The sequence below is a fragment of the Anopheles arabiensis genome, chromosome 3, assembly GCF_016920715.1.
Source record: "Anopheles arabiensis isolate DONGOLA chromosome 3, AaraD3, whole genome shotgun sequence".
Classification (NCBI taxonomy): Eukaryota; Metazoa; Arthropoda; class Insecta; order Diptera; family Culicidae; genus Anopheles; species Anopheles arabiensis.
In genome coordinates this window covers 41,586,678-41,599,113 of record NC_053518.1, presented here as the reverse complement: position 1 = coordinate 41,599,113, position 12,436 = coordinate 41,586,678, and the positions used below count along the sequence as shown (strand labels likewise).

Genomic DNA, 12,436 nt, shown 5'->3' with positions numbered 1-12,436 from the left:
ACTTGTTGCTTAACGGCGTTACGGTAGATAAAGGTAGATTAATAACGGATAATTGACGGAGTTGGATGCGAGATGCAAGATCGAGCCGAGGGATCAGATCACGTTGCAGTAAATTTGCATCCCAATTGCCTGTCAGAGATGGTCGCCCTTACACGCCCTTACTTTGTAGCACGATGGTATTTGTAGGTGAAAAGGGCAGCTCTGGATGTTCATAGTGTCACCGCGACAGCGATCCTTTACATCCACTTGCTGTAATTTTCAATCCATCACACATTTTGCTGAACATTATAAATCATCACGAATATGATACTGTGCTGCACGTTTGGACACACGTTCAACATCATCCAGGCTTATGACGCTCACTTCCTTCTCACACCACACGAAGTCTGTGCAACCACTTAGTACAACCACAAGGCTATCGCAAATTAACTAATTGGCCGATGGTTGCGCTCTGGTTGCTGCCAGCAGTTGCTGAAGAGACAAAAACCACCAACCCAGAAGTGACAGCCGTATGATCGAGCATGAAAGGACGGGGAAAAGTGGCAAAATCAGGAATCAGAAGAAGTAAGTAGGAGTGACAGGGGCTCTCCCTGTTAGCTGAGGAACAGTAGGAAGCAGCCAGACGAGTAAATCCGTCCGACCGAAGAACAAGATTAATGATCCGATAGCACCAGCGCTGGCTCACTTTTCCCGTTGACATTTCTCACTCATGAGCGAGCGCATGAGTACAGATCTTATCATCTCACCCAGCTCATCCTACCAGGCAACAGTAATTCAATGCCACCGGACAGTGGCAGCCACAACGAAGGAAAGTGTCTGGCTGACCTCAAATGTGTGTCATCCAGTGTCAGCTTCATTCTGCTTTCACACCTATCCCTAAAAAGAGGACACCATTTCGTACAACCACCACCAGCAGTATGGTTACTGCTAATTTAATGGGTAAGCTCATCCATCTTTGCATTCGCGTTTCGCGTTTACATGGTTAGGATGGTGTGGCTATTTTTTGCCCTTTCTTTGTACGGTGGAGTTTCGGTTACGCTTGCAGTAGTACAGCTGGTAATGGGGGGATTTTTTTCTTCTTCTTTCACACACTTTAACGGGACGTTGGTTGAACAGGAGTTGCTTGAGCAATGCTTTTAAGTGGATTCGGTAGATGTTAACCTTTAGAGGTTTGTGGGACCAAAGGATGTCCATTAGCCGCAGGATTAGTCGGCATCGTGTTTGCCTGGTTGGTAGAATAAGGATTGGTGCTGGGATGTAAAAAGGGATACAGCGATGCTGTGCTGTTCTAGGAAGAACCCTTTCTGTTGTGCGTTGTTTAACGGGTTATGTTTGCAAAATAAATTGCCAAAGATCATGGGTGGGACGCAGCTTGAAGCTGTGTTACTACTTGTAGGACCCTTTACAATGCTTTCCCGTTTATTGAGTAATCCAAAACTAATCTACCCTTTGCGTTTCTGTGTTGATGTTCCGCACGCAAGGTTTGGTTCATTATGTTAATGTCTTTTAAAAGTAAAAGCTTATTATTTAATTATTAAAACAATGTACACCCAAATTGGCACCAATGTTACCGCACTGCCACATGTAACCCATGCTCGGTTGCTTGACTTGCGCTTGCTCGGCTTGAAATGGTTTCCATATGCATGATGGGATTTAATTAAAATTTATAACAGTAACGCTCAAGTGGTTCCTTTGTTCATGTGCCATGTACTGCGCAGAAGAAAGCATACCGACACATCAATCATTCCAATCTCGATGAGGTGAATTGAGAGCGTCTTTGGTAAAATGCATCATAACTTGCATCATTCGGGCCAAAATCAGGTCGACATGGTGCTCGAATATCAAAAGCATACAAGGTACAAATTTACGCCCGTCCTCTGTGTATGTGTATGTGTGCAACGTTCCTCCATTGCTCCATTCTACCGGTGTACGGCCACTTGACATACAGCGGCAACAAAACATTGGCAGCTTGAAACGATCCTCTCAGCATGCTTAAAACTTTTACGTTCGCATTGTCGGTTGCAACAAATTTTACCCATCTTCATCACCTTGGCAATATTTGGCAACGGGCAAGGAGTGAAGCCGTGCGGTGGCGATGGTGCTGTTTAACTGGACGGTAACAAGTTTTCCTTCCGTGAAACTTTACCTTTTGCCATATCGCTGCAGTTGTTGTACACTTTGCGCTAAAGGTGCACGGTGCGAGAAGCCATGCCAGGGTTTAGGGTTTCCTTGGAAGGCACGAAGGAATTTGAGGGTTGTTCAATGGGTATGTGTATGTGTGTGCGTGGGTTTGTGGTAAGTGTAACAACCGCAAACAGTGCTTGGTCGAGAATTCGAAGCAAGAGCAATAGAGTGTGGAAACAAGTTGCTAACAAAGAAGTTTCTATGGCACAGGTAATGGGGAAAAGCCACGAGAAGCCGACAAATAATTTTCCCACAGTGGGGCTAATGATTGGTAGTGAAAGCATAATTCAACGCAGAAATCAAATGCAACTCTATTATGTTTACAGTGATTTGTGATTTGCACTCAGGTGAACGTATTACCTTGGACGTGTGAGTTGCTTTTAATTTTTAGAAGTATTTCTAACATTATAAATCATTGTGTTGACTAATGGAACACTTATATGAATGCGTATAGCATCACATATAACAGCAAACGGACGAGTTTTACATTTTTTTGCAATCGGTATCAGCCTTAATGGATTTCCATCTGATAAACATTAACCAATTTCTATGTTTCAATATTCTCTTAAAGGTATTGTTATTAATATAGGAAGGCTAGTAACCAATTGTTCTTATAAATTGCAAAAGCATGACTAATTGAAGTATTATCGTTTGTGTCGTTTGTGTAAAACAAACACATAATCTTTAACAGAAATGATGGAATACTAAATTCAGAAGCATGAATATTAAATTTAGCTATTCATCACCGATGTGCAATCCACTAGAATTTTTCAATGTGAGCTCGGAATTAAGACATTTTAATCCGTTCATTTGTGTTTGTCTCTGTCAAACATTTATATTGGGTCACAGTGGTGTTGAACCATGTTATGCGCAAATCTGTTCCTGTTCTTACTGGATAATGGGAATAAGCGCTTTACTAGTGATTGTTTTAATTTTCAAGACATTCGTAAGAGTTACCTAGACTTGGTGAGCAATGGACTCCAGAATAAAGTGCTGTTGAATAATATTGGTCTATATCTTGACGCTATTTGAACCTTCAATACGATATTTTCGAGGAATACAGCAATACAATCTATAAAACAACAAATTACTGTTATCTTTTTAATTATACAAATCATCTTCAAGTCGCATCACAACGACTCAACGGTGTTTCCTTAAAAATCAGCAACAAAACTCAAATACACTAAGTAATGTAAAATATCAGTATAGAATTCTTGCAGGAACTCGATTTATATTGCGTACTCGTATTACAGTGCATTTACAAAAAAGTCCACAAAATGATCTTAATTTTCATGTAAATTTCCAATCTGTAAAAGCAATTTGTTCCGTGGTCGACGATCTAAAACAGCAGTTGCTCATCATGTTAACACTTTCGGTAGCGAAAAAGGGACGAAGCCAATAAAATCTCATCATAAATCCCCGTCCCAAACTTATACTTTTATTGGATCGACTACGTTCCAAAAATCTAATCTCAAGTCGATACAAAGTAATGTGCGGCAAATTGTGAAAATGGACAAGCAAAACAACACCGGAGCACACGGAGCTCTAACCCTGTTCCCATGACCTTATGCAAGGCCATGTACAGGGTGGGCTGGACTGCTAGCTGTCGAAACTCAATCAATTAGCCAGACAAAACTTTCCCTATCAAACCCGATCGAAACAAGAATCTGATTAATGGCAGAGATTAAAGTAAAACCTTTTGCTTCCCAAAAACTCCATCGATTCCCAGGGAAAGCCGGGCAAATGTTAGTACACGGGATGAAGCTGGATCAATCGTGTGGTTTTTGTTTGCCTTTATGAAGGTCACGCCCGGGTAATCGATCGTGTGGCGCTGGGAGCATTATATCGCCGTACGTAGGATGCAAGGAAGTTGATTAAATATTTACACGCGTTCAAGTGGCTTCAATTTAATTGCCTCGTGTACATTGTCTGTGTGGATTACACGCAAATCGAAGAAATCAGACAGTTGCGGGTGTGATAACAATCCCACACAGCCCACAATTATCACCCCTCACCGTGTGATGTGTTTAGTTTGTAAACAGTTTACTGTGAATGTTTATATGTTTATCCTGTCCCTGCCAGAAGAAATAACAATCTGTTGTAAACTTTTCTGTGCGAACGTGATAGACCGTAGAAATAAAACTCAATGAGCAGCCGTTTACTCTAACTGTACGGCGAACGGCGCATTCATAACCATTGCTTTGGCAATTTAGAATGCAAAACAAGGCACACGCACATTGATTTGCTTGTGAATTATAAATTTGGCGAACGTTCCACTCTCATCTTTATGCTGTGATTATTTCCGTTGCGCTGCTACGGTCAATAAAGTTGCAAATTGATCGTCATTTCCGACCGGCTCCTTCGGAGTGTTGCTCGATTCGCTGGCCATTAGAGGCATTCATCTGGCATTCCGGACAGACCAAATTACATTTCGGCTCTGTTTTACTGGCAAGCATTGCCATACTCTTCCTTCGCCTACAAATATGAGCAATTTTCTCGCTCGTTTTCCGCCACTTACTTCCACCCTCGGCTTCGGTCAAGATCATTTAAATAATTCCAAAAATAGATTCACTCATACAACATCCAAGTATGAATCTTTTTTTCTTCCTTGTTTTTTTCCTACAGAGTGGTGGATAGGTTTAGGATTTAAAAAAATTTGCAAAAGGAAGCGGGCAGCTGACAAGACGTGATGTCAACAGATTTATTAAGTTGCCAACTTTGCCTTCGTTCAGCCGGTTAACGTTCGCTGAGCTCGGCTTGGCTATGATGGATGAATTATTAATGATTTTCCAGCACTAGCTTCCACGGTTCCTGGTGTGAGCTGTCCATTTGCACAAGCGACAGAAACAGCAGCACTCGAGGCCGTTTAACTTGGAAACAAAAATGATGGGAAATACATCTGAACAGTAACGGTCCGGTAGCCAAATTCGTGTGAGGAATTTTTGAGTAAGTACAGAATTTTTTATGAGACTGGAGGGGTCTTGAGTATTCTGCCGGACGAGTTTATGTATTTCTATGCAATCGTTATGTGTAGCACATTGCTCTTTCCGTAGCCGAAAAGTTACACCAAGACAAAGTTACAATCTGTCATAGTCAGTTGACCAGACTTGGCAATGGACTTGGACGAAAACCTAGTTCATCTTGATTTAAAGTTTCAACATTAGGCAAAGTTTTTAATTGAATTATTCATAAAGCAATGACCTTCCGGCAAAATTATCCAGCCCGGTGACGGTGACACAATGCAGTGAACATAATAAAACGGTCCCCTTGCCCCACAGCTACAGAACAGCAAACGCCGTCCACGAGGGCAGTTTCTTGCACGGGACCACCAATTGTGCCGCCAATTGAACCGCGTGTCTAAGCGCTCGCTCGGAAGGAAAGTAGTTTACTCGCTCTCGAGAAGTTAACTCAATCGAGAAATGCGTGTTCGCTCGAGCACACTCATGGCTAACGTTTGTCGCTTGAATGGGAAGAATGCGAGCTGGTAAGCGTGGTGGCGAAGGAAAAATGCTACCCAAGCGTTAAAATTGAACCAATTGTGAGTTAAACGAATCATTGCTTAATTTGATTAGTAAAATGGTTTGGTATCAGAAAATAAAAACACTGGTGCTACTGTACGACAACTTGCAATTGTGTTCTGAATAAAAACAGATTTTATAGAAGAGAAAATAAGAGAAAAGAAAGGATTAGAGTTTAAACGCATTACTAAGATTTGTTGCAAATTTTGTTGAAGAAATTTAATTTTATTATTGATCAATATTCTGTCAATCAATCAACATCATTATCTGCATCATTCTCATCAATCATCAATTCTGCAACAACATTATCTTTAAATACGATGTAACATTTGGGTAAAATAAAGGCGTATTGATGCATAAATGATAAAATTAACATAAAAATAATTTGGATTCGATCCTGATCCCTGCTCCGTTTAATAAACAACTGATTGACAAGATAAATAATAATAATAACTAGTATTCGTATGATATTATCTACACTCGTCCGCCACGCGGGCTTAACGAACTGCTTAACGAACGAACTTAGTACATATCTAATAAAATATTGACACTAAGAATAGTGCAGGAAATGAGGAAACATTATAAACACAATAATAAAAATTATTTCAATTCTCCGTGATTAACTTCTGTGACAAATAGAAAACTTTGTTTGTATGAGTTTGTAATGTGATGAGCGTACAACTGTACCTCAAGTACCGTCGCGGTAGGTCAGTGTTTCGCTGACATGTATCGAGGTAGAATAACACTTTGTTCGAAGCGGACTTTTCGACCATAGATCGTCCAGGCGATCATAGAAACCGTTAGGAGGTTTCCCTTACTGGAAACGTTGGAGTTTAGAGGCCTTACCTTGGGTAGGGGGACATAACTAAACTCTTTAAATGATAAGTCGATAGATGTTGGATGGGCATAGTCCTTTCCTGACAGTCCGAACGAATCTGACTTGTCATGGTCGGAATTGGTTTTATTTATACTCAAGATATGTTATGGGATTCATTCATTTGGAATGTGTTTTTGTCCTTATTAAAGGTTATTGTTATTGGTAACAATTTATAAATTGAAATGGTGTGGGGTGTTTGTTGTTGTGTGCCTATGCTTCGGGTTTACTGTATTGCGAAAGAAGGTTTCAATTATTGTTGCTAAAGAATGGATGTTTTCGTCGCTGAGCTTATAAGTTGCCATGCGTACTCGGTTCACCTAGTTTGTTGCAGTAACGTCTGATTGGCTTATTATGCGTCTTTCGGGTGTTTTCAAGAAGTGTGTCACAATTGTTTTATATGAACGGTGGGGCCTTTATTCTTCCGGTTGCTTTGTTCTGGTATGATCTGATTTGCTGAGTGTGTTATAATGAATGTGTTGCAATAGAGTGGTTTGGCTTTCCGAAGTGTGTTACAATGAGTCTATAGCTGATAGTGTGTATTATAATAAGTTATGTAAAGCAGATATGCTACAAGTTGAACCTAGTGTTTTGAAATCAAAGTATCTCGAAAACGCATTAAGTTGGCGTTTCATGGCCGGTAAAGGAACGTTGGCACCATATAGTGTATTGTGCCGGCGTTGGTATAAGATTTGCGACTGCTTTGATGATAAACGAGGTACGAGGAGTCTAAGATTTTCAAGCATTGATGGTGCATCAATCGTGTTTCATAATAAGTCTGCATTGAAACTAGACTTATAGTGTGATTATCAGCCTAGGAAGTTCGGAAGCATACAATTTGTCAAAAATATCCATGAGACAAACGAACCATTTCTTATTTCTATTGATGCTCTAAATTATGTTTTGACTGAACAGTTTTTCTTAACATCTCAAATGGAATTAATAAAAATCACTATAAGCATTATTAAGCTTATCCGTTGGTCTCTATCGCGAGATTTTCTGCTATTCATACTAGCATAGATGTCTGCTATACTGAAAGAGAGAGATATATGCTCTAGCCACATATAGGTAGGGACAAATCTACCAACTTAACACATAATTGAGTAGATTCTGCGTCACTTAGCCGACATTTGATAACGATTGTTGCGGTTATAACGTAACTGATAGGGATAATAGGAGATCCACGAGACTCTTGGAACTGGATGTAGCATAAGAAATCTTGATTTCCAAATCATCATCCATAATTAACGAACTGTGTATAATCAATGTTACAAGCAATGTACGTAAAGCCAGCAATAAAACATTCACAACATTTGCTTTCCGTTTCATTTCAGAACAAATCCCATTCGTCTTCAGAGCTCATCGAGCTGATCGCCATCAAAATGGTATGTAATTATTCCGTTTCCTGTCCCGATCAAGCCCACTCTAATTGTCAGCCCATATGCCCGGCTTCATTCGTCCAAAAGCAAAAAGGTGCTCGTTGCAGCTACCGGCAACTACTTTTCCGGTGATGACGGTGCACCGACCGCAGACTAGTAGTCTTAAGATGCCATGCCCTTTAGCGCTGCCCGCCTCATTGTACCACCTTGAGGTAGGCAAGCATAAGTTGCTCCCGATTTGTGCAAGCTCAGCAGGTGCACTTTACAGCAAAACCTTTCCGTTGTACCACGGCATAAATCAGATTATCTCCCACCGGACACGCCCGCCGTAAGAAGGGCCAGCGAGAGACCCACACGAGCGGGTTTGCGAATGGATGCAAACTGCAACCGGCACGGCATGCAACGACACACACACACGCCAGCAAAATGCTGCAACACCGCAAAACCGACGTGTGTGCATGATGAATGGAACCGCACACGAACACGGCCGATCGTAGGGCAAGTTTTAATTAACTTGTTGATGTGATCCCTTGCTGGGCGGGAGGGTTGACGGGTGTTGTAGGGAGCAGAGAGAACCAAACAGCTTTCTTACGCTCAAACGGAGCGGGACGGATATTACAAATTGATCCAATCATACGTTGCTTTGCGCCAATTAATAAATTATTGGTCGATTGATAGTGCACCCGGACGGCGGACTCTCGCCCCGAAACGCTTAACTCTTGTGCACACGCCGTCTAGTTCTGTGCACACGGCTGCAAGCATGGCTTGCAGAACCCCAGGTTTACTTTACCTCTGCAGGAGGGGAAGAGCACGCTTCCGGAATAGATACAGCGCGAATGTAAAAGCGTGACCCACAGCGGGCGGTACAGACTGGGGCAACTTTGTCTAAATTGTTGTCAGATTTATGGGGTTTTCGGGTCCACTGGTAAAGACATTCGCTCGCAGTGCAGTACGCGGAAACGTGGTGTAAGAATCGTGCTGTGTGAGAGACTGTGCCGGGGGGCCAATTGATTGGAACGCTTTCGGTGGCACCACCTTTCGGGATCGTGTGAATAAAAGTGCAGCTGCAATTGGCAGTAAATCAAGTGGAAGAGGAAATCGGTGTTAATGGTGTGGCAATAAAGAAGGAATAGCAACATTCACGGCTCCGGTGAGCATGACTCTTGATTTGGTGCAGGTTCGAGCATGGGGTGCTTGCTACTCTGGCTGAAATTTATGGCTGTTTTGATGATTGCTAGAGCATTTTGGATTGGATTTCTTGGGGAATTGTTTGCTTATCTGCATAATCGCTTTAAAGTGAAGTAAAAAATTAAAATAATTTAAAAAAATGCTCTAACAACTTAATATTGACCAGTTTTACAGACTATGAAATTGACCAGTTTCTCCGATCAATGCGGGAATAGTCGTATCAATAGTGAAAATGACATAATATTGTAGTGTATTTTAATATTTAAACCAGTTTGTATAATAAATGCAATTTAAGCATATACTAAACGGCTGGTACCACTACTCTTCGAACAAGTTTTGGGAATGGCTGAATATCTACAGCATGATAATTGGACCGGTCTCGTGGTACAGTTGTCTACTTGCACGTCTTAACAACATGCCCATCATGGGTTCAAGACTCGAATGAGTCATATTCCTATACGAAGGACTGACTATCCTGCTATGTGTAATCAATGAGTCATTAAAAGCCAATTCCACTAACAATCCAGCCAGGCCTTGACCAACAACGTTTGTTGTGCCAAAGAAGAAGAAAAAGAAGATAAATTTAGTTAAAGTTAGATAAGCTGGAAAACATTTCCGCTTCGTTGGATTTTAAACCTACTACTATTTAACCCTAAGCTAGGCTCTAGATACATAAAAACTGGTTCTGAAGCTAGTCTAAAGGCCGGGGTACATTGTCCGTACTCGCTAATGTAATCTGAATTTTCTATGATTTTTTTACTACAAAAGGGCTGGAAAAGCGATGTAATTGATAGATAGATATGTTTTGCACGTATTGCATCCATTTTCTTATCGGAAATAATACTTGGAAATTTGAGATCCAGCTCGACCCTCGATGACCAAAAAAGCTCCGTCCGTAGTTAAAATTACACTTGCGAGTACAGACAATGTACCCTGGCCTTAACATTAATAGTATAGGAAACTTATTAAAGTAAGTGTATAGATAATATATTTGTGATATGTTTCTTTGATGTATTAGACTTTCCAATACATTATTTATTCAATATTGACATTTGTTGGTAGTAATAAAGCTGAAAATGTATCATTATTTTTTATATAAACTGCCGAACTGCTTCGAATTACGGACACTTAAGACGTTTTTGGTATTTGATATTTTCTAACTAATTTAATTTTAATCGGCCAAATTTTAATCGGGCTTTCATATTACGGACGTTTTTATTCATATTCCGGACAGGCTCAAAAATCCTTTAATAACTTTCAAATTTACACACACATACTACACCTTTTTTAGTTTTTAACTTGTTTTAAGGTTTGGATACTTGATTATGTATGTTGGTGTCCTCCTAAATCGACCGAACGACGGTCTTAAATGCAACGGGGTTTGGGTGCTGTTTTTCTCTTGTACTTGTAGATGAAAGGAATCGAAGAACTGCTACGCGAATTGATGGTCTTTCCCGTACGGCCATCAATGCATTTGTCACATACATCTTCAAATATCGTTGTTTTCTTGTTATTACTGACTAAAAAAATATTTGTAAGCAAGTAATCACAATTCACTTCGGCTGTCCGGATTTAAAAACAGGATAAAAAATCTTGCTTCGAATTCAAGACAGAATTAAATACGTGTTTTTATGAAATTCAGACCATCATATGATAAAACACTATTGTTTTTGCGTTGATAAGTGATTCCACTATAGATTCCGATGCATTTCAATGCACGTGGACGCGTTTAAAAGGAATTATCGAAGACATAACACTGGTGTGGGTTTGAAGCAAAACTGCTAAGAATGCCTCTGGTGGTGAACAGACCAATAGAAAATATTTATAGGGCTTACTAGTGGTCAGACAAATTTTTAATTTATTCTAGTACATTATGGTTATTATTAAAAATCAAAAGTGGTATGACCAGTGCCTAGATATGAAGATATTCAATAAACACATGCCAAATGTCCGTAATTTGAACCATAACGGTACATTATGATTATTGATCTCTTTTTTATTTTTATATGGAATTATACACTATTATCAGGAATGCAATGTGCAAAATTTTCTTAATTGTTTGAAAAAATGTATGTAAAAATTTTGTCTCAGTTCTTGAATCTATTTTATTGAAAAATAAATAATAATAATGAGCATGTTGTATTGATTCAATTAAAACAATAATTATTTAAATTATACGAAATTGGATTCATAGAATGACCCAGCTATGACACACAGGACAATCAGTGTAAACGATGTACTGTAAAGCAAACCGAAAAAGATAAATAGTGTCGGCGTTAGTTTCTGGTTAGCGAAAGCAACCAATCAGCCGTTGGTGGTTTCGCTCCCACCATCTATCATCTACGCACTCGCGGAACACAGCATAAAGCAGAGACACAGCACAGCCCTCGGTCTCGAATGACCTTCTGGCAATGGCTACCGGTCTCAATGGCAGGAGAAAGGGTCGTACCCAGCGGCACGGCAAGCATACATCACACCAACAAAAAAAAGAAACCCGTCTAAATTGAATCAAAATGATATAAACAAGCTTGTCAAGCGCGGAACATCGCGCATTATTTATAAGCACACTTCTTATCGCTCTACAGTATGGTTGGCTGCACAAAACCGCGTGCCCGTGGCCGAGCCGTTCGCGATACTTCACGGTGGTCAGCGCTTGTCCAAATATAGAGAAGCTGGACTGGCTGGTGGGCCGCTGGTAAACTGTGTGCCCTTTTGGCGTATGATCGTGTTTGGCTACTGTTCGTTTGAATATTCAAATGAGTGACTGTTGAGAGGTAATATTTCATCGCAGGTTCTGAGATTTTGCATGCGAATTGACCATTGGGGAAGTGTTTGTACTTTATTAAATTCACTTCACTCGGTAACCCACATAATCAGAATGCATGCAAGCAATGGAAAGGCTCCAGTAGCATCAGCATTGGAAAGCTGTGGCGAGTTCATTGTTCACAGTGCACATCTATTTCAAAGCGTAAGGTGTAAACGATTGATGCAATGGGGTCGAGCAATCAGGAATATAAAAGCCACTGCTCTTCGTATAGCTTTAATTTCCTACCATTCCCAACCCAACTTCGATTTATTGCCGTGTGGTATTGTAGAAGTGTTTCCAGAGAATCTGGTCAAAGACCAAACATCAAACAAACCACCAACACTTGCTGAAAGGTCATCTAGGTTGCAGACTTTTCAATTCACTTCTCGCAAGAGGTTTGCCATCACTTATACCGAAACTATCTCAAACATTGTGTTTTGAGCGTGTTTTTCTTAAACCTCCCATTTGGACCACACTTGGATTGCAT

General features: G+C 40.4%; 1 protein-coding gene across 10 annotated transcripts in view; it reads left to right on the top strand.

Moving 5' to 3' along the window:
• LOC120901810 (calcitonin gene-related peptide type 1 receptor) overlaps positions 1-12,436 on the top strand; it is an 80,783-nt gene that overhangs the window by 44,484 nt on the left and 23,863 nt on the right. For all 10 annotated transcript variants that reach the window (XM_040310084.1, XM_040310086.1, XM_040310085.1 and 7 more), the window contains exon 3: positions 7,911-7,961. The gene's annotated coding sequence lies outside the window, so the exon portion shown is untranslated. The remainder of the gene's footprint in view (positions 1-7,910; positions 7,962-12,436) is intronic.